The sequence below is a fragment of the Rhinolophus hipposideros genome, assembly GCF_964194185.1.
Source record: "Rhinolophus hipposideros genome assembly, chromosome: 10".
Lineage (NCBI taxonomy): Eukaryota > Metazoa > Chordata > Mammalia > Chiroptera > Rhinolophidae > Rhinolophus > Rhinolophus hipposideros.
The window spans coordinates 47,185,266-47,203,154 of NC_138056.1; the positions used below are offsets into that span (position 1 = coordinate 47,185,266).

A 17,889-nucleotide genomic window follows, 5' to 3' on the forward strand; every position below is an offset into this window, starting at 1 on the left:
AATGCTGTGATGTACATTTTTATACAACTACCAGTTTCTCCTGGGTGTGTACATTGAGGCAGAATGGCTATCTTAGGTTATGTGCATTTTCAACTACTAGGTATTGACAAATTGTCCTTCATTTGGGGTGTGTTCAATTTCTAGTCCCACTGGCAGTGCACTCGAGTTCCCATCTCTCCACACCCTCAACAAAGTTGGTATTATCAAACTCTTTAATTTTTGCTAATTTGATGTATGTGAAATTGTACTTCTCTGTGCGTTTGACTGAAATTTCTTTGGTTAATAGTGAAGTTAACACATTTTCATATGTGTATTTGCCACGCTTGCTTTCTCTTTTGTGAAATGCCTGTTTGTGTCCTTTGCTCATTTTTCTATTAGATAGTTTGGCTTTTTCTTACTGACATGTAGAAGTTATTTATACAGGCTGAATAATAATCCTTTGTCTGCCATATGTGTTGCAATTATCTTCTCTCAGTTTGTGGCCTGTCTTTTCACGTGTGTGTGTATGTCTGTGTGTGTGTGTGTGTGTGTGTGTATTTGGATTGAAAATTTTTAAAATTTCATTGTACTTGAATTTATCAATTTTTTCCTTCATGATTCTTTTTCTTTTTTGTTGTTTTTGTTTAAGAAATCCTTCCTTAATCCTGGCACATAGTAGGAACTCAATGAATGTTTGTTGATTACAAGCTGTGATAGATGACAAAAGGAAGGGTTGGCTTCTGTCTGAGTGCTGTAGAAGCTGACCTGAGCTGACGAGCTGATGGTGTCTTCACAGAGATGAGGACATGGGGAGATTATTGTAGAGAAGAGAGCACTTCAGTAATTGAAGGGGAGCACAGGGAGCTATAGGTCTGGGGTACAGGAGAAAGGCTGGGCTGGAGGTAGGGTAATTTAAGGAGAGTCACTGCCATCCCCCAGGGCAAATGTACAGAGTGAGCAGAGAAGATGGGGGGACAGATCCCTGGGAGTAATCTGGGAAGGAGAACCCAGAAGGTTGTTGCAGGGGCCACATGTAGGGACCTCTTGACAGTGTCCGTGCAGTGACTTCTTGTGCACTCCTTCTGTGGCATGGAGCTCCCTGGGTCCTTGGAGGGGCCATCTTGGGGTGCTCTGGAGGCAGAGACTAGATAAATGGGCAGAGGACTGCAGAGGAGGTAACTCTTCCCCAGCTGTTGGCAGGAAAGGGAAGAGAGGGGGGCAGTACCTGAAGGTGGTAGCTCCAAGGCAGGGTTTATGGAGATGCTGGAGCATGTTCTAGTGTGATACCCCAGAAGGAATATATCTGCCAAGAAGAACAACTCATGGTTAACTGGGCCTAAATTCGTAACCAGACTCTAGGAGCCATTGTTGACAGAGGAGTCTCATGAACTCTGCATTTCAGGGAAAAGCTGCAGACTGAGCTGCCAGCCTCCTGCACTGTGTTCCTGCTGTTGAGTCAACCCTTATAAGGGAGTTCCTGACATCTTCTTTCAACCAATAGGACTGAGACCTGCCCCATCCAATTAGAACTGTGCAGCTTACTCATAGATGTATGTCCTCATTTGGATCTATAGTGATCCATCAGAACAGCTCCATAGCAACCAATCAGAACACACAATTCCAATCAGGACTGTGACATTTCGACCAATCAGACTGCAGATTTGGATTCCTCATTTGCATAAAATTGGATCAATTGGGAACCAGGATGGGAACTTTCTCTATAAAAGGTGTCCTTCCCTTTGTCTTGGAGGAGGAGCGCACTTTTGGTTTCCACCAGAGGCTGCGTATCCCCATTTGCAAACTGTTCATCTGACTGAAGTTTCTCCTTTTTCCACACCCCAGACGGGGGACTACTATTGGCATTAGACTGGTGGCAGTGAACTTTTGTTGACAATAGGCCAGCAGGGAAGGAGACCAGGAGAGAGTGAGGTACATGAGAACATGGGGGCTTGGCTGCAAATGTAGGTGTAGAAGAGCAGTTCTGGGCACAGCTGGGGCTTTCACCTCAGGTGAAAAAAGGGCCATCTCTTGGGGAGGCTGATGCTGAGCAGAGAGGTTAGAGGCGGGAACTTAAGTGAGCCCCCTCCATGGAGCCTGGCCTCAATCTTAAAGTCTGCCTGACACAGGGAAAAGCCAGTGATCACTGGTAAGGGAATTTTCTTTAGTGAGTCAGGTAGAGCGTGGGGTCAGTAGCTAAGATTGGGGTTTCAATGAGTTAGGGTTTATGGAGAGGGAAGATTTGGAAGGGCCACCATGAAGAATCTCCCTAGGTGAGGATTTCTAGGGTCCCAAGTCCACTGAGTCATAGGCAAACACCTTCTTTTCACAGAAGGCTGGCCCTGACCCAGACAAGGCCTTACCTCAAGGCCCCATCAGCTAGGGAGAGGTGGCCACAGCCACAGCCCATGGCACCAAACACCCTGGGTCTATCCTCAGATCTCTGTCCCCCACGTCCTCCCTGGGCAGCTACCATCATCTCCCAGACTATGGAATAGCCTCCTAGCTGGGCTCCTGCTGTCACCTTGTCCATCCAACCCAGCCCTCATTCTCCTTCTAGTAGCCCGAGGGATAAATGCAATCTGATTATGTCATTGCTGCTCTAAATGCTTTGGTGACTCCCACAGCTCTTCAGACAAAGGCTAAAATCGTGACCACTGCCATAAGACACTGCTGGGCTGGCTGCTGCCGGTCCTGCAGCCCCACCTCTAACCATGCCTCCTGGCTTGTGGGGAAGCCCCCCTCTGGCTGTGCTTCATTTCCTGGATTGTGCCAAGCCCTTTCCTATCTCAAGCTCTCTGTGCAATTTCATCTGCCTGGGACTCTCCTCTCCTCACTGTCACCAGGCTGAGGCCAACTTCTCACTCTGGTCTCAGCTTAAGTGGCATTTATTCTGGGAAGTCTCCCCAAATCTCCCAATTTAAACTAGATGACTCCCCACCCATCGCCATTATAATCTCTCTTCTAACCATCCACTTTTCCTTCTTAGCACTCACTGCGGTGTGTAATTACATATAAATGTATGTGACTATTTGTTTAACATCTGTGTTTCCCACCAGATTATAACTCCATGAGGCCAGTGCGATTTGGACCGTCTTGTCCAGGCGCTTCCTCAGTGCCTAGTACAGAACCTGGCACATAGCAACTCAACAACTATTGAATAAAAGCTGCACAGATAGCCAAGAGGAGAGGCCGGCTTGTCTGAAAGCTACAGATCAGGGAAGGTTTCAGGGATGAGGGAACTGGAGGCCATTGTCATAGGAGATATTAGGAGATAAAAGAAGAGAGGGAAGGGGAGAGGCATGTAGACATTGATGAGCACCAACTATGTGCCAGGTGCTGTCCCTTTGCACTGTCCTGACACTCACCATCCCCAGCATTATTACACCCCACATCCCATCTCTAGGTCACCCCACTAGTGGGGTGACCTGAGTGGGGTGACCTGAAGTAAAATAATCTCCCTGAACCTCAGTTTCTTAATCTGTAAAATGGATTTGTAGTACCAAGCTCCTGGGATTGTTATGAGGATCTGGGAGCAGTATATGGTGTGGAAAGTGCCACCAACCCACTCTGTAGGGAGGGGTACTTGGGCTCTGGAGTCAGACTGCCTGGGTTCAAATCTCATGTCTGCCATTTTCTAGCTGTGGATCATGGGCAAGTCACTTCATCTCTCTGTGCCTCAGTTTGCCCACCTGTGAAATGGGGTTAAGAATATCTCTGGAATTGCTACGGTGATTAAATAAAGTTACTATTAAAACACCTAGCACAGTGCTTGGCATATAGTAGGTGCTCAACAAATAACACTTAGGGCGCAGCCAGATGGCTCAGTTGGTTAGAGCCCGAGCTCTCAACAAGGTTACCAGTTCAATTCCTGCATGGGATGGTGGGCTGTGCCCCCCTGCAACTAAGATTGAAAACAGCGACTGGACCTGGAGTTGAGCTGTGCCCTCCATAACTAGATTGAAGGACAAAACGACTTGGAGCTGATGAGCCCTGGAGAAACACACTTTTCCCCAATATTCCCCCCAAAATTCAAATAATTAAAAGAAAGAAAGAAAGAAAGAAAGAAAAGAAAGAAAGAAAGAAAGAAAGAAAGAAAGAAAGAAAGAAAGAAAGAAAGAAAGAAAGAAAGAAAGAAAGAAAGAAAGAGGGAGGGAGGGAGGGAGGGAGGGAGGGAGGGAGGGAGGGAGGGAGGGAGGGAGGGAGGGAGGGAGGGAGGGAGGGAGGGAGGAAGGAAGGGAGGAAGAAAAAGAAACACTTAGTATCATGCCTCCCTCTCGGTCACCATCCCAGGACTGTAGAATGTCAGAGCCGAAAAGACCTGAGGAATCTCCACTTAAGCCACAGCTCTCAATACAAACAGGAAACTGAGGCCAGGGAAGGGTAGGAGTTGCCAGAAAACCTGGGCTGGAGATCAGGGGTCCCAGGTCCCAGCCCATAGCGCTGTCCCCCCATGCCTGCTTCCTGAGGGGCTGGCAGTCCAGCCCGCTCCCGCCTGCACGTGACTCCCACGGGGGTGCGGAGGCCGCCTGGCCACACCCGCTCCCCGCCCCTTTGGTGGACGCTGGGGGCTGGAGCTGCAGCCGCGGCCAGTGCTGCCCCTCGGTTTGTGGGTTTGCCTGCCAGCGCCGGAGCAAGTGACGTCCCAGGCCCAGTGCCGGCTGGTGCTGCGCAGCCCAGGTGAGGGCGGTGTGGGACGGGGGTACCCAGGGGCAGCAGGTGCAGGGCGCGGACGAGGTAGGTCTGCCCAGACCCGGCTCACGTCGCTGCCTGTGTGAGTTTGTGTGTGTGTGTGTGTGTGTGTGTGTGTGTGTGTGTGTGTGCCGTGGGCAGTAGGTAAGAGATTGGTACGGGCAATGTGTGTGTGCCGGGTTGTATTCAGTTAGTGGGTGGTGTGTGTGTGGTGTGCCCAGGCAGTCTAACCAATGGATTGTGCTGTGTGTCAGCGTGCAAGAAGTGTGTGCGGTACCTATCTGTAGCCCTGGGTGATTGTGGCAAAGTACCTTGGGGCTCAGTGTGTGTGCGCTGTGTTGGGAGCTGTGGCACTTTGGTGCATACATGTGTGTTGGGCAAGTTGTTAACTGTGGGTGCTGAGTGTGACACGTCCATCGCCCTGTGTGGTGTGTTCAACCAGGTAATGGAGATGAGAAGCATTTGTGCATCTGTTACCACTGACAGCACGTTTCCCACGACCCTGGGATTGTTCTGACGTTTCCACCCAGCACCCCTGAGAGCTTGGGAGAATGAAAGCTCACCCCGGATCTGGGTGGAGGAAGTGCAAATAGTGCCAAGATCCCACACACACACGCACACACACGCACACTCTCAGGAAGCTTCTATTACTCTTCAAATTACATGTGAATTTTGCATTCCTCTCTGTAACATTTCTGCAGTTGTTTTAATGTGAAAATATCATTTTGATAAGTGACCATCCAGTGAGTTGACTCAAGGCTTGGTGACGAGCCGGGTTTATCCTGAGGTAGGAGCCCTCTGGCACCTGTAGGGTAGGAATCTCCTGCCTGTCCTCCACGCTGGGATGGCAGGACCCAGAGCTCCCGAGGGAGTGTGGTTGTTGTGAGGTTGTGCTGTGTGTGCATGTGTGCAGCACAGTTGTGTGGTAGGAAGCTGGAGTTGTGTAAGGCCGTGTGTACTGTGTATGAAGGAAGGGGTGACAGTGGTGGGGGGGGTGCCCTGCAGGGGGGCCTGTGGTGATGTCTATCAGGTCATTTCTAGTGCAGGGGCAGGGGAGCGGGCTTCTGGAGAGCAGCCCTGGCCTCCCATGAGGTTCTCAGCTCTGCTTCACTGGCTGGGCCAGAAGAGACTGCTGGACCCCTGAAGATCACGGGAAGGGGGTTCCCACAGCAGTGACCTCCTGGAACTGTCAAGGTGGTTCTGTTGTCCACTTGGTGTAAATTCCAGCTATCTACACGAAGGAGTTGGGCCAAAATCTCTTTGCGCCTGAGTTTCTTCCTTCATAAAATGGAGATGTTAATAGTTGCCGTGTAGGGTTATTGCAACAACTGAGTGCCCGGATAGGAAGTGCTTGGCACAGTCTCAGGCACGTAACACCCTTATCACCCTTAACAGCTGCTGATAAAACTATGATAATGACAGAAGCCCCCCCTGAGGAGTGGGTTCCCGCCCCCCAGGAACCGTCAATTCCCACGGGACCCATGGTTTCCTGTGAACTGGGCAGGTAGGGATCTGAGAATCTCCCCATTTCGGTGTGTCTGGGGGATCCATTCCTGTCCCCCGGCTCTGTCATTGTTGAACTCTCAGCGATGATCTGGCTTCTGGGAAGCTTCAGTCTGAAGTGGGAAGGTGCCAAGCCCCTGGCAAGGCCTGGGATGGGGCGTGGGAGAGAGGCTGGGGAGAAGTGCAGGGGCAGCGGGGGGCGTGGATAGAGGCCTCTCCCGACAAACACCAGAGCAACAGAAAAATGCTGGCCTGCACCACTGAATGTGTGTGTGTGTGTGTGTGTTGTGTTGTGTTTGGGGACTGGCGGGGCAGGGGTGCCCTCTGCCTGAAATGAGGCCCGTCAAAAGGAGCAGGAGCAGGGATGTGAGCTCCCACAGCCAAAACGGGCTCCGGGAGCTGAACAGAGGCTGCAAAGTCAGAGTTAGAGGTGGCGGGTCTGAGCGCAAGGCTGAAGTGGACCAGGAGCTTCGTTTTGGGGGGAAAACATTTGCATTGGCAGAGCAAGAGCGCTGTTCCTGGCGACATCATTGCATCAGTTTAGAGAAGGTGCCCAGAGGCCCCAGAGAATGGGGAGACATAAAAGGCAGTGTTGGGAGCTGTGGGAACATATTTAGGGAGGGCACCTAAATATATCTGCTGTGGTGGCAGGGTGCTGTGATGGGGCGGCAGCAAGGCTTGGGCCAGGGCAGAGGCAGATCACTGTCCCCAGTGTCCCCACTCTCCCCAGGCAATGAGTCTTCAGCCCAGAGGCCCTGAGAGTTGCTCCTGGAGGTCTGGGGGATGGAACCCTGACGAGCAGCAGGAGGCTGGCCCAGCCCCCAGGGGCAGGGTGACACTGCCAGCTCTCTCTTCTCAGCTGTCAAGGAGGTGGGACAGAGGGATGTTGACATCACTTCTGGCCCTGATTTCCTTTCATCCACAATTCCAGCTATAATTGTTTATGATTCTCTAGCCCTACTTCTAAGAGTCTATAATCTCAACTCAAACATTCTACAAGTCTACAATCCAAACTCTAACATTCTGGACTCCTGCTGTAACATTTCCTGATTCCAGTTCAAATGTTCAAGGATTCTGACCCCAGCTCTGGCAGCCTGACACTTTCAAGGTTATAAACTACCAGAGAAGGTCTACTGGAGATCCCTTCTGCAGAATTATTTGAGAAGCCCCAGGAAAGGTCCTTGCACAGCCAGCCACAGCCATTGTAGCTTCTGTATAGAGTAAAGGAAGTTCCCCTCTGAAGTGGCCACATGTTCCTTGGATGGGTGACTGTGAACCCAGGGGCCCCTCCTCATCCAGACAGTGGAGGTGCTCAGAGCAGCTGTGGTCCTTAAGGGAGGATGGCACAGGAGAGGGAAGGTTAGGGTAGGGTCTAGATTGTCATCAGTCCCCTCAGGATAAGGGATTTGTGGGGTCACTTGGTTTTTTCTGGAGGGGACATGGAGAGGAAGAAGAGAGAGAAAAAGAAATGGGGCTGAGAAGACCCCAAAGGCAAGCTTCATTCTGTCTGAGAGACACTCCAAACACCTTAGGTTGTAGAAAGACTGCTGAGGTGTTAACACAAGCAGCACCATGAATGCACAATCATGTTGGAATTCAGCGTGGTCTAAGGAGAGGGGAGCTGATGGCCAGTCCCAATTCGGATACGGCACTATCCCTCTCCAGACCTCACTTTCCTCGTCTGGCACATTGGCACCCAGGACTAAAACTCCCTGACCTCTCTTTCATACCACTGAGGACGTCAGCGCTGTTGTGGGATGCCTGGTCCTTGGACAATCTGTGACCGTTAGTCAAATGGATGAGGAGTGAATGAATAAACGAAGGATCAAATGAAGAGGTGTGAAAATACAGCCCAAGGCACCAGAATGGTGATCCCTCTTCCACTCTTCCTCACGCAGCCTCAGCCCACATGTGAGAAATTAATCCCAGAACTAAAAGAATTAGGGAGGCATGTCCGCTGGAAGAACCCAGGATTGGCGAACAGTTTAAGAGATTGGGGGGGACCTCCCGGGTGTCACCCCTTGCCCTACAGCATGTCCACTGCCAGCCCTGCCCTGAGCCCTGGGCAGCAGGCCTGTGGATTCCCGATGCCATCCGTGATTATTTGCCCATGATCACCCCCCACCCAGCCCCTGAGCTGATGGTTGAAGGAAAGAACTATAGCTTCGTGGGGGTGGGGTCTGTGGTAAACAGGAACCCCCAAGAGGTTGGTGGAAGAGGAGGCCAGAAGAGTCCTGGGCCCCCAGGCTGTGTGAGGCAGGGTGAAGGTGGGAGTGGCCTGTGTCTGAGAGGTATTGGAATGAATAAAGAGGGTGGCAGGTGGCACACATTTACCAGGCACCTACTGTGAGGCACTGTGCCCCGTCCTTATCTGGGTGGTCTCTGTCCTCCAGCTACTCTGGCAGAAAGGAGGGATTTGGGTTCATCCGCGGCTGCTTCCTCCATTTCTCCATCTTCCTCACTTCCCCCATGCATTTGTCAAGCCCCATTGAACCTGCCTCCCAAATGTCTCTCCATTGGGCCCTTGTCTCCATCTCAGTGACTCTGGCCCAGCTCTCACAACCTCCCCAGCTGCAGCCTTACTCTTCCCTCCTTTTAACTTTGGCTGCCAGGAAGCTCAGCCACCATCTTAGTTTAGGTTCCAGCTACTGCCTCTAATAAGATCCTGTGGCATATGTGGCTAGTGTCTGAACTTCTTTCTAGACAGAGTTGTAAATTCTAAAGCAATCAATAAGTAACACCTGGTAGTTCCTAGTTTCTTAGGAGGCGGTCCACTGGCTCCTTGGGTTTTCACTTTTCTTTATTGCCTCGCCCGTCACACTGACCCCGCCAGACATGAAGATACTGCTGCTGAATGGGGCAGTGTATTGGTTCAAAGCACTGAGTTCAAACCCTGGTTCCGCTACTACTAGCTGGGAGATGCTTGGGTAAGTTACTTAACCACTCAGGTGCCTCATGTTCCCATCCGTAATATGGGGAAATAATGGTAGCTACCTTATAAGGCTGTGTGAGTTTTAAATGAGATAGGATAAGCACGGGTAAGCACTGTGTGTTTGCCAGTGTCGTTATTATCCGAATGTGTCGTAGCCCTCCTGGGAGCGCTGGCAGGAGAAGAGGCTGGCTCTGTATGGAATGTTCTATGCCAGTGCTTCTCAAATGTCAGTGTAAATATCAGTCCCTGGGGTCTGAGACAGTGGGTCGAGGCAGAACCTCCAAGTGCATTCCTGACATACTCTCGGATATGCCAGAGCTTCTGAGCAGAGTTCACACTTCGGTCTGTATGGTGGGGACTTAGGTCAGGCTATGGCTGGGAGCCATTGCAGAGATCCAGAGGGGAATGAAAGGAGGAGCCTGGGACTGGTGCCCTCCACCTCCATCCTGAAGCTCTGAGAAGGCCGGACTCCGAGCTGAGTCTGAGATAAGATGCTCTTCTTTCCCAGGAGGTCACCGGCATTCAGAAGAGCTCAGTGGATTCAATGAGTGAATGAACCAAAAATTGAGTGAAATCAGGGCCCAGGGGAGTGGCTGTTCTTCCTCTTCCTGGGAATAGCCCTGTCCCCTTTAAAACTCCATTTACATTCTGCCCTTCAAGCTTCCAAATCTGGAGATTAATTAGCCTGAAGCCTCACTTTAAACTGGTGACAAACAGGGCTGGTGGCTGGCCAGGCAGGTCAGGGACCACATTCCCAAAGGGACTTTTGCCTGCTTTCTTGGAGCATTCCGGCCAGGGCTTGTGTAGGGTGGCTAGAGAGGACAAGCCATCTGTATCCTTGGTAACCCTTTGGAGGGAGCCAAGGAAGGGCCCAGGCATCTGAGGACTCAGCTCTTCCCCTCCATCTCTTTCCTGGTTCTGAAGGTCCTTTGTGTGAAACTCACGGACGAGCCGTGCAAGCGCCCTTCATGGGCTGCATGTGGACGCACACTTAATGTGGGTGTCCCTGTGCATGATGGGAGTGCTGTGCTTCCGGGTACGCCCGGGCATATGCACGTGTGTGGACCTGTGTGGGTGATATGGAGTTATATCAGGCTCTGGGTATACAGTGCACACGCCAGTGCGGATTGCACCCATGGGCACGAACTCTTTCCTCCTTTGCCAGGTCTCTGTGGTCCCTCTGTGCTTTCCTGCGTGGGAAACGGCAGACCCCAGACTCTGGACAGAGCAAGGTATTCAGGTTGCAGAGAAGGAAAACTGAAGTGCAGCAAGAGGGACCAGCGTCCCCCATCTGAGGGACTACAAGCCTGCTGCCTGCAAGCCTGAATGGGGCAGCATGCTTCGGGATCTGATCTGAATCCCAGAGGGACCGAGTCTCTTCCCTCAGGCTGGGGTCAGACGGTCTCCTGTTTCAGACAGAGGGCTGTGGGCAGTGTTTCCCTCCTGACTTCTGGAAGCAGCAAGGGGCCAATGGGCAGTGACCTTGGGTGCCCGGATGTGGGCGAAACCATTCCTGCCAGTCCCTGGCTCACAGAGACCCTTCTCAGTCCTTGACTCACATGGACAGGAATAGCTCCATTCTGCAGCTGGGGAAACCAAGGTTCGGAAAGTGGTGAGACCAACCTAGTGGAATGGCCCAAACTATACTGTGAGCCTAGCCCAAGGCCAGGAAGGGTGACTCTGAGACCCAGCTGGCAGTTGCTGCGTGGGGATGGGTCCTCTAGAAACGGGGTTCTAGGGTCAGCCTGGCAGAAAGTCAGTGAGCATGATACAAGGACATGTGGGATGTAAACTGTAAAGTGCTTATCTACTGTACGGGAGCTGGTGACAAAGGGCAGGAGGGTGGCTGTGGAGGGTCAGTGCCCACAGGCAGTGGGAGTCTGAGGACCTGTGGAGGCAGGGCTTTAGCCTTGGCCACACACTAACCCCCCCCAACACCCACTCCATCTCCTACACCCCCGCAGGTGCCTATACCCAGGGCTGAACTGGGAGAATTTGAGCCCTAGTTAATACTCTAAGCCAGAGGTATCCAAACTTTTTTCAACGTTTTTCACCAAGGGCCATATGGGGTAAAATACACAAACAGCCGGGCCACTCACTCGAGGTGAAGTACGTATTGCTTCACCTGGTTTATTTAAGTAAACTAAATATATTTTTGGAATTTGCTGCGGGCCAATTAACAACGGATTGCGGGCCACAGTTGGCCCGCGGGCCGCAGTTTGGACACCCCTGCTCTAAGCCTTCCTCCTCCTGTCTAACTGTTTTTGTTCCCAGGGAAAATAAGGAGCCTGCAGTGACCAGGAACCCCACAAAACATCTGGGCCAGATTATGGCAAGGATTGCCAAGCCTGTGAAAACAAGGCCTGTAAACTGGGGGTTTGCGGGCTCCCCAGGGGTAGGCATGTGTGGGCATATGTATACACGACATGCAGAGGCACAGACACAGGAAATGCACGTATAAACAAACATAACACTCCAGGCCCACTTGCACAGACACACACATGCCGTACACATATTGGTGCAATTCCAAACACGTGTGAGTACATGTGCGACTTCCAGGTCAGACCCACACACGGCTGACACCCTCCATGCAGACGTGTGTACCTGACATGCATGCCGTTCCGTCCTCTCCCAGCCTGAGGGCCTGGGGGGGATGGGTGACCCTCACAATTATCTCAGGCCTATACCTTCTCCTCCCAGAATAAGCTTTCCCAGGCTTCCAGCCTTGTCCCTTCCCATCTCTCCCTCCTCACCTTCTCACTACCAGGACAGAGGAGGGGCCCTTCCTGTCAGCTGCCTGCCAGCTAGTTAATGGCTTTGTCTTTTCTGAAGAACGGGTTCTGTGGAATTTCCACTTATTTCCCATCAAGGGTCAAGGGCTTGCTTTGGGAACTGCCTCAGGGCTTTGCAAGAAGAGGCTGGTTTTCAGTGAGCAGAGATATTGAACATGTAACAACCCCTGTCGTCTGGGTAGCTCCTAAGTTTTGCAAACTGCTTTCTTGCCAGTGTCTTGCTCGTTCTTCACGACAGCCCTGAGATGTAGCTGCCTACATTTCCTCCATTTGATAGATGAATGAACCAAGGCCCACTTGGGATGGGACCTGCCTGAGGTCACACAGCAAGATGAGGCACAGTTGACCAAAACTCTCGGTCTCCTGAGCTTGGGCTTGGGGAAAATGGCTTTAGCATCCTGGGGCTTAGAGAATGAGAGCTGGAAGGATGGGGCAGGGTGGGCCCAACAGAAGAGCACCTCATCCTCCTTTACCAGGAGCTGGCTGAGGACCCAGACAGTCCATCACAGGCCAGCACTCTGCTGTGAGGCTCAGCCCTGAGTCAACCCTCGTGCCATGCCAGAGGAGCGGGCAGGAGAGGGAACAAGGACACTTTGCCTTGCTGTGTGATCTAGGCCAGTTTCTAACCCTCTCTGGACCCAGGGCCCTCTCGCTACACTGGAATATTGGGGTTGGTTGGAGGATGTGCTCCCTCTCTGAGCCTGCAGATGGGGCTCCTGCAGGGCTGTGAGCAGAACGCAGGCCCAGGATACTCCATGCCTAAGTCCTGGTGGTCCTGAGCTGTGTGCCCAGGGAACCCTGGCCTTGGTCCCTGGCCTATTGCTGAGATCCACCAAGGCAGGGCCTGGCACAGAGTGTGAGCTCCGGAACTGGGGTCTCCTTCAGGCTAGACGGGAGACGGTGTTGTGAGAAGAGGACCCAGCAAATGCCCATGGTGTCTGTGCAGCCCATCTAAGAGTGTAGCCCTCTGGCTCTCTGCTCCTTCCCTTCTCATGTTTCTCTATAGCTCTCATCATTACCTGACCTGCTATATATCAGGGGTGCCAAAAAAAGTATACATGTGACTTCTAGTCATCTTTTGTTATTGGTATATAGTGAGTATTACAATTGTAATATTTTTTTCCTTATTTAAATGTGTATACATTTTTTGGCATCTTCTGTATTTACTCATTAACTAAAATAAACTAGTTTCCACTACTAGAATATAGGTTTATAAGGGCAAGGACTTTGGTTTATGCTCTCAAGTGCCTTGAACGTTACCTACACAGAGTGGGTGCCCAATAAGTACCCATAAAAAAGGAGGAGGGGGAAAGAGGGAGGACTTATTTTGTGGATAGGGAGAAGCCCAGGTCCCCATTGGCCCGAGGCAGACTCACCCTGGCTGGCTTCTCCTCATCAAGCCCAAGCTCGAGGATGGATTGGGGATGGTGACCTGGCTCAACCTTTTGCCGCCACGTCACCCTCCATCTGAGGAGCCATCCTCAGTTCCCAAGGGGAGAGGGTGGCATCTGGACCCATGGAGTCAGAGCCTCAGACCACAGAGCTATCAATCTCAGGATCTCAGCCTCTCTTAATGGGCCTTCCAGGCACTGCTGAGAAAACCAGGTTAGTTATTCCCTGTGGCAGCAAAGAGCAGGACCCGGACCCTCTCCAGACTTGAGAAAGGCCAAGAGTGGGCTGAGGCATGGGGTGGAGAGGAGGAGAAGAATGGTCACCCAGTGAGTGCCTACCCTGTGCCAAGCCCTGGTCCTTAAATGTCATCCCGCTCGACCCTCCCCACAGCCCTCAGGGCTGAACTGATGAGCACACTCGGGGTGAAGTGACTGCTAGCTTCTGGGTAGGGGCTGAGTCAGCCTTGGTGGTAGGGACTTGAGCTGGATGTTCTCGGGATTTGGGTCCCAGCCCTGCCGCTTGCCAGCTCTGTGCTGCAGCAAGTTACTTCCCCTCCTCGGATTTCTCGGTTTCCTGCTGCCTTCTGGGACTTGTGTGAGACATGCACGTGACAGTTTGTGGCACAAGGACTAGCTAGCAGTAGGGGCTGCTCCGGGAGTCAGAATTTGCTCCAACACCTCACAGACCAACGTGGAGCTCAGTACCTCTGGGGTGAGTGCTCTGGGTCAATACTGGGAGGATGTCTGAGCCCCCACCTCCTCTCAGAGCTCCTGTGCAGTCCCCTGTGGCTCATCCAGACAGAACAGACTCGGGATGGGGAGGGTCCTCCTGCTTTCCTCCGCCTGGTTGTGTCTGGAGCCTGCAGGCTGCTCAGCGTGGAGGGCAGAGGAGATGGGGGCCGGCTGGGCAGTGGTGGAGGAGTGGAATAGCGGAGGGAGGACAGGGAGCCACATCAGCCTGGGTGTGAGTCCTGAGTGGTACAGGACACCTTTCCTCTCTGGGCCTCAGTTTCTGACTCTGTAAAATGGTAAGACAGTGATCTCTCCCTGAGTATTTGAAAACTGTCAAGTGTTGCCTGTTGGTAGTGAGGTTCCCTAGGGAAGGAGCCTGTGGCAGGAGAGGCTGGGATGATGAGGTGGCCGGATAGGAGTCCCCAGAGGAGGCCTTTGGGAAGCTCTGGTCTCTGCCATCCCAGCAACATCTGAGGACAGTTGAACTCACGTGACCAGTGGGGAAAGTGTGTCCCGGAGTCCAGGTGTGGCTTGCTAAAGGGGAACAAAGCAGGGTGAAACAAGTATATCTTGGGGAGCTGGGGTAAAACTTTTCTGGGGTTTCCATTGCTTTTCAACTCCTACTGACACCACCCCGGGAGAAGAAAATGGAGGTAGCACAGTCCATTGGATGGGCCCTGGCCTCTTGAAGATATCTGGGATTTACATCTCTTGCCAGCTTGAGAATGGGTCTTAAGCCAATTCAGGGACCCTCTCTCCACCCCTCAGTATCAAATGAAGTGATAAATGAGAAGGCTCTTTGCAAACTATAAAATGCTGTGCCTCTAATGGTACCTCTGCATGTGTGTACAAGCCCTTGGGTGTGTATGCACGAATGAGAATGCATCTTTTGAGTGTGTGTGCACGTGTGTGTGATGTGTGTGAGTGCACACATTCCCCTGGCTTGGTGTGCTGGAGTAACTCCACACTGCCCAAGGCTCCTTGTTTGGCTGGGACTTCTCTCCTCTAAACTTCTTACAATCATTTCTCGTGTTTCCTCACTGGTTCTTAGTTTACCAGAAAGGGAGCGGGCCGTGGTCCGGAAACCTAGCAGTTGTCTCTGAGCCTGCCGACTCTTCTCCCCTCCTGCCCACCCTCACCTCATCCTGTGGCTGTCCCTGGAGGCCCAGCTGCCTGGCGCTCCCACACAACCTGCTTTGCAGGGCTGGCAGCTTGCCTGGTTCCTCTGTGTAGCCCACCTGCCACCTGCTTTTCCCTCCAAGGCTCTGCTCTGGCAGCTCTCACACCATTGTCCAATTGACTCTTAGCAACACCCCAGCACCCCCCAGAGGTGCTCTTATTATTCCCATTTTACAAGCAAGGAAATGAAGACTTGGTGAGAAAAAATAGCTTTCCCAGAGGTACCTAGCAGTCCCCCTGGCTCATCAGTGTCAGTGCTGGGGTTGTAACTCCTACAGAACCCCCAAAACTTTATCCTTAACTGCTGTGGCCTACCTGGTGGGCATGTGGTGGCTGGTTGGCTGAATGAATAAATGAATGAAAGACCAAATGAATAAATCATTAGGTCAATATTGAGCTGAAAGGGAAGGTTAAGTGATATTAACAATGGCTATCATTTACTAAGCACCTACTGTATGCTAAGTGCTTCACATAAAAGCAAATGCAGCCAAGATTATTTGTTTCCCCATTTTGCAATTGAAGAGGCTGAGGTTCACAGAAGTTAAACAATCTTGTCCAGTGTGGGACCTGGGATTCTAATGTGTCCTCCCTAGAGGAGGGGTGAGTCGGCAGAGCCTGGCACAGGTTCCCCTTGCAGCAGAGGCCAGTCAAGCCTCTCAGGAAGCTGTCTACAGTTCTTCCCAGTAACACTCCACCCCGGCCCCTCCTGTCTCAGGAGCATTTCCCCATTTGTCTCTGAAATGGGTTTCTATTTCAGTCTGGGGTCGAGATTTTCTGGCCTAGCTCTGACTCTTCCTCTGATTCTAGACCCGCCTAGTAAGGGCCAGTGCCCTGGCCTGGGACCCCTGTCCCAGGACCAGCCCTGTTGTCCCCTCCTATGGGAGCGCACGTCTGCTCAAGATGAAGTTATGGGTCTGTGGATATGGCCTAGGGACTCAGGGTCAATCCAGCCCTCCACTTAAAGAACTCATGGGCTAGGTGGACTAAGTCTAGTAATCAAGGTGGACCCTGGCATCTTGACTCGCAATGCAAACCTTATTTTCATGGCCTGGAACAGAGTGAGGGGCTGTCCTGTGGCCCCAGGAGAGAACTGACCTGTGACATCTAGGAGGCAGATCTCAGCTCAGAGCAAAGAAAGACATTGTCTCTGTCATGCCAGTGGGATGGAACCAGCCATTTCAGGTCAGCCTGAAGTTCCCTGAGTACCTCCTGGTGGAGGTGGGGTGGGGTGGGGTGGGGTGGGGTGGGATGGGGTGGGGTGGGGTGGGATGGGGTGGGGTGAACACTCTGCACCGGGGAAAAAAATCAGATGTTGAAATCAGAGCTGGGTTTGGATCCAGGTGCCAGCATTTACTGGCTGTGATAGCTCAGACAAGTTATTTAACTTCTTGGAATCTCAGTTTCCTCATTTGTAAAATGGGGTAATAGAACCCACCTGACCATCTCATGGAATGGATAAAATAAGACACATAACATTACTTGTAAGTTCTTAGGAAACCTTAGTTTACTTCCTTTTCCACCCTGGGGAGTCCTTCGTCTATCCTCTAGGCAGCAGCTAGTTAGATGGTTGAGGCAAGAGACAAAATTTGTAAGAGGTCAGAATGAACCCTAGAACTTACCAATACTTGACATTATGGTGCATAGTCTCATTTCTCATGTCACAAAACAGAAATAGAAGCACAGAGAGGTTGATGTTTGAGGCAGCCTGAAAAGCCTCTGTTGGAAAAAGTTGCCAAAATAAAGCAGATAATAGATTAAAATCTAAAGTCCGCAGCCTAGGTGCCCTGAGCAAGCCCGAAATCTCCCTATCAGACTCTCAGACTAGTTAGCGAAATTCCATCGAGGACCTATTTTGTGCCATGCCCACTCCACAGCTTTATTATAGATTTATCTTTAAATAATAGCAACTACCATGAAAGGTTAATACTGTAACCTGTGTTTAATAAGAAGGGAAACTGAGACTCAGAGTGTTACATAACTTTCTCAAGGTCGTAGAGCTAATAGAAGCAGAGGGAGGATTCAGAACAGGTCTGTCTGGCCCTGAAACCCATGATTCTCCTACTCTATGGAGTACTTGTTCCACAAAAGATGTCAGGCCTCAGATCAGAAATATATAAAATAAAATGTGAAAATATGAATGACAACCAAAAAAAAAGAGCAATTAGGGAAATGCAAATCTAAATCTTAATATGATACCACTTTACACAATTAGGATGGCTATAATGAAAAGCTGACAAGAAGTGTTGATTAGGCTTTAGAGAAATTGGAAATCTCATATACTGTCGATGGGAATATAAAATATGCAGCCACTTTGGAAAACAGTTCGTCAGTTCCTCAAAAAGTTAAACATAGAGCTACCATATGACCCAGCAGTTCCACTCTTAGGTACACACCCAAGAAAATAAAAAACATACACTGATGCAAAAACTTGTACACAAATGTTCATAGCAGTACTATTCATAATAACCCAAAAGTGGAAACAACCCAAATGTTCATCAGTTGATGAACAGATAACCAAAATATGGCCTATCCATACAATGGAATATTATTCAGCCATAAAGTGAAATTCTGATCCATGTTACAATATGGGTGAATCTTGAAAACTTTAGGCTAAGCAAAATAAGCCAGAAACAAAATGGCACATAAGATTCCATTTATATAAAATGTCCAGAATAGGCAAAGCCACAAATAT

The 17,889-nt window shown here is 50.9% G+C and overlaps 1 protein-coding gene across 10 annotated transcripts in view; it reads left to right on the forward strand.

The window, feature by feature from the left end:
- The first annotated feature begins 4,532 nt into the window (after positions 1 to 4,532).
- P2RY6 (pyrimidinergic receptor P2Y6) overlaps positions 4,533 to 17,889 on the forward strand; it is a 35,768-nt gene continuing 22,411 nt past the window's right edge. Inside the window, exons 1-2 of one of the 10 annotated variants that reach the window (XM_081062373.1) lie at positions 4,558 to 4,656; positions 10,269 to 10,335. The gene's annotated coding sequence lies outside the window, so the exon portion shown is untranslated. Of the gene's footprint in view, positions 4,714 to 10,268; positions 10,336 to 13,031; positions 13,999 to 17,889 lie in introns of those variants that run through there. The other 9 variants (XM_081062372.1, XM_081062370.1, XM_081062366.1 and 6 more) reach the window with 9 other exon arrangements.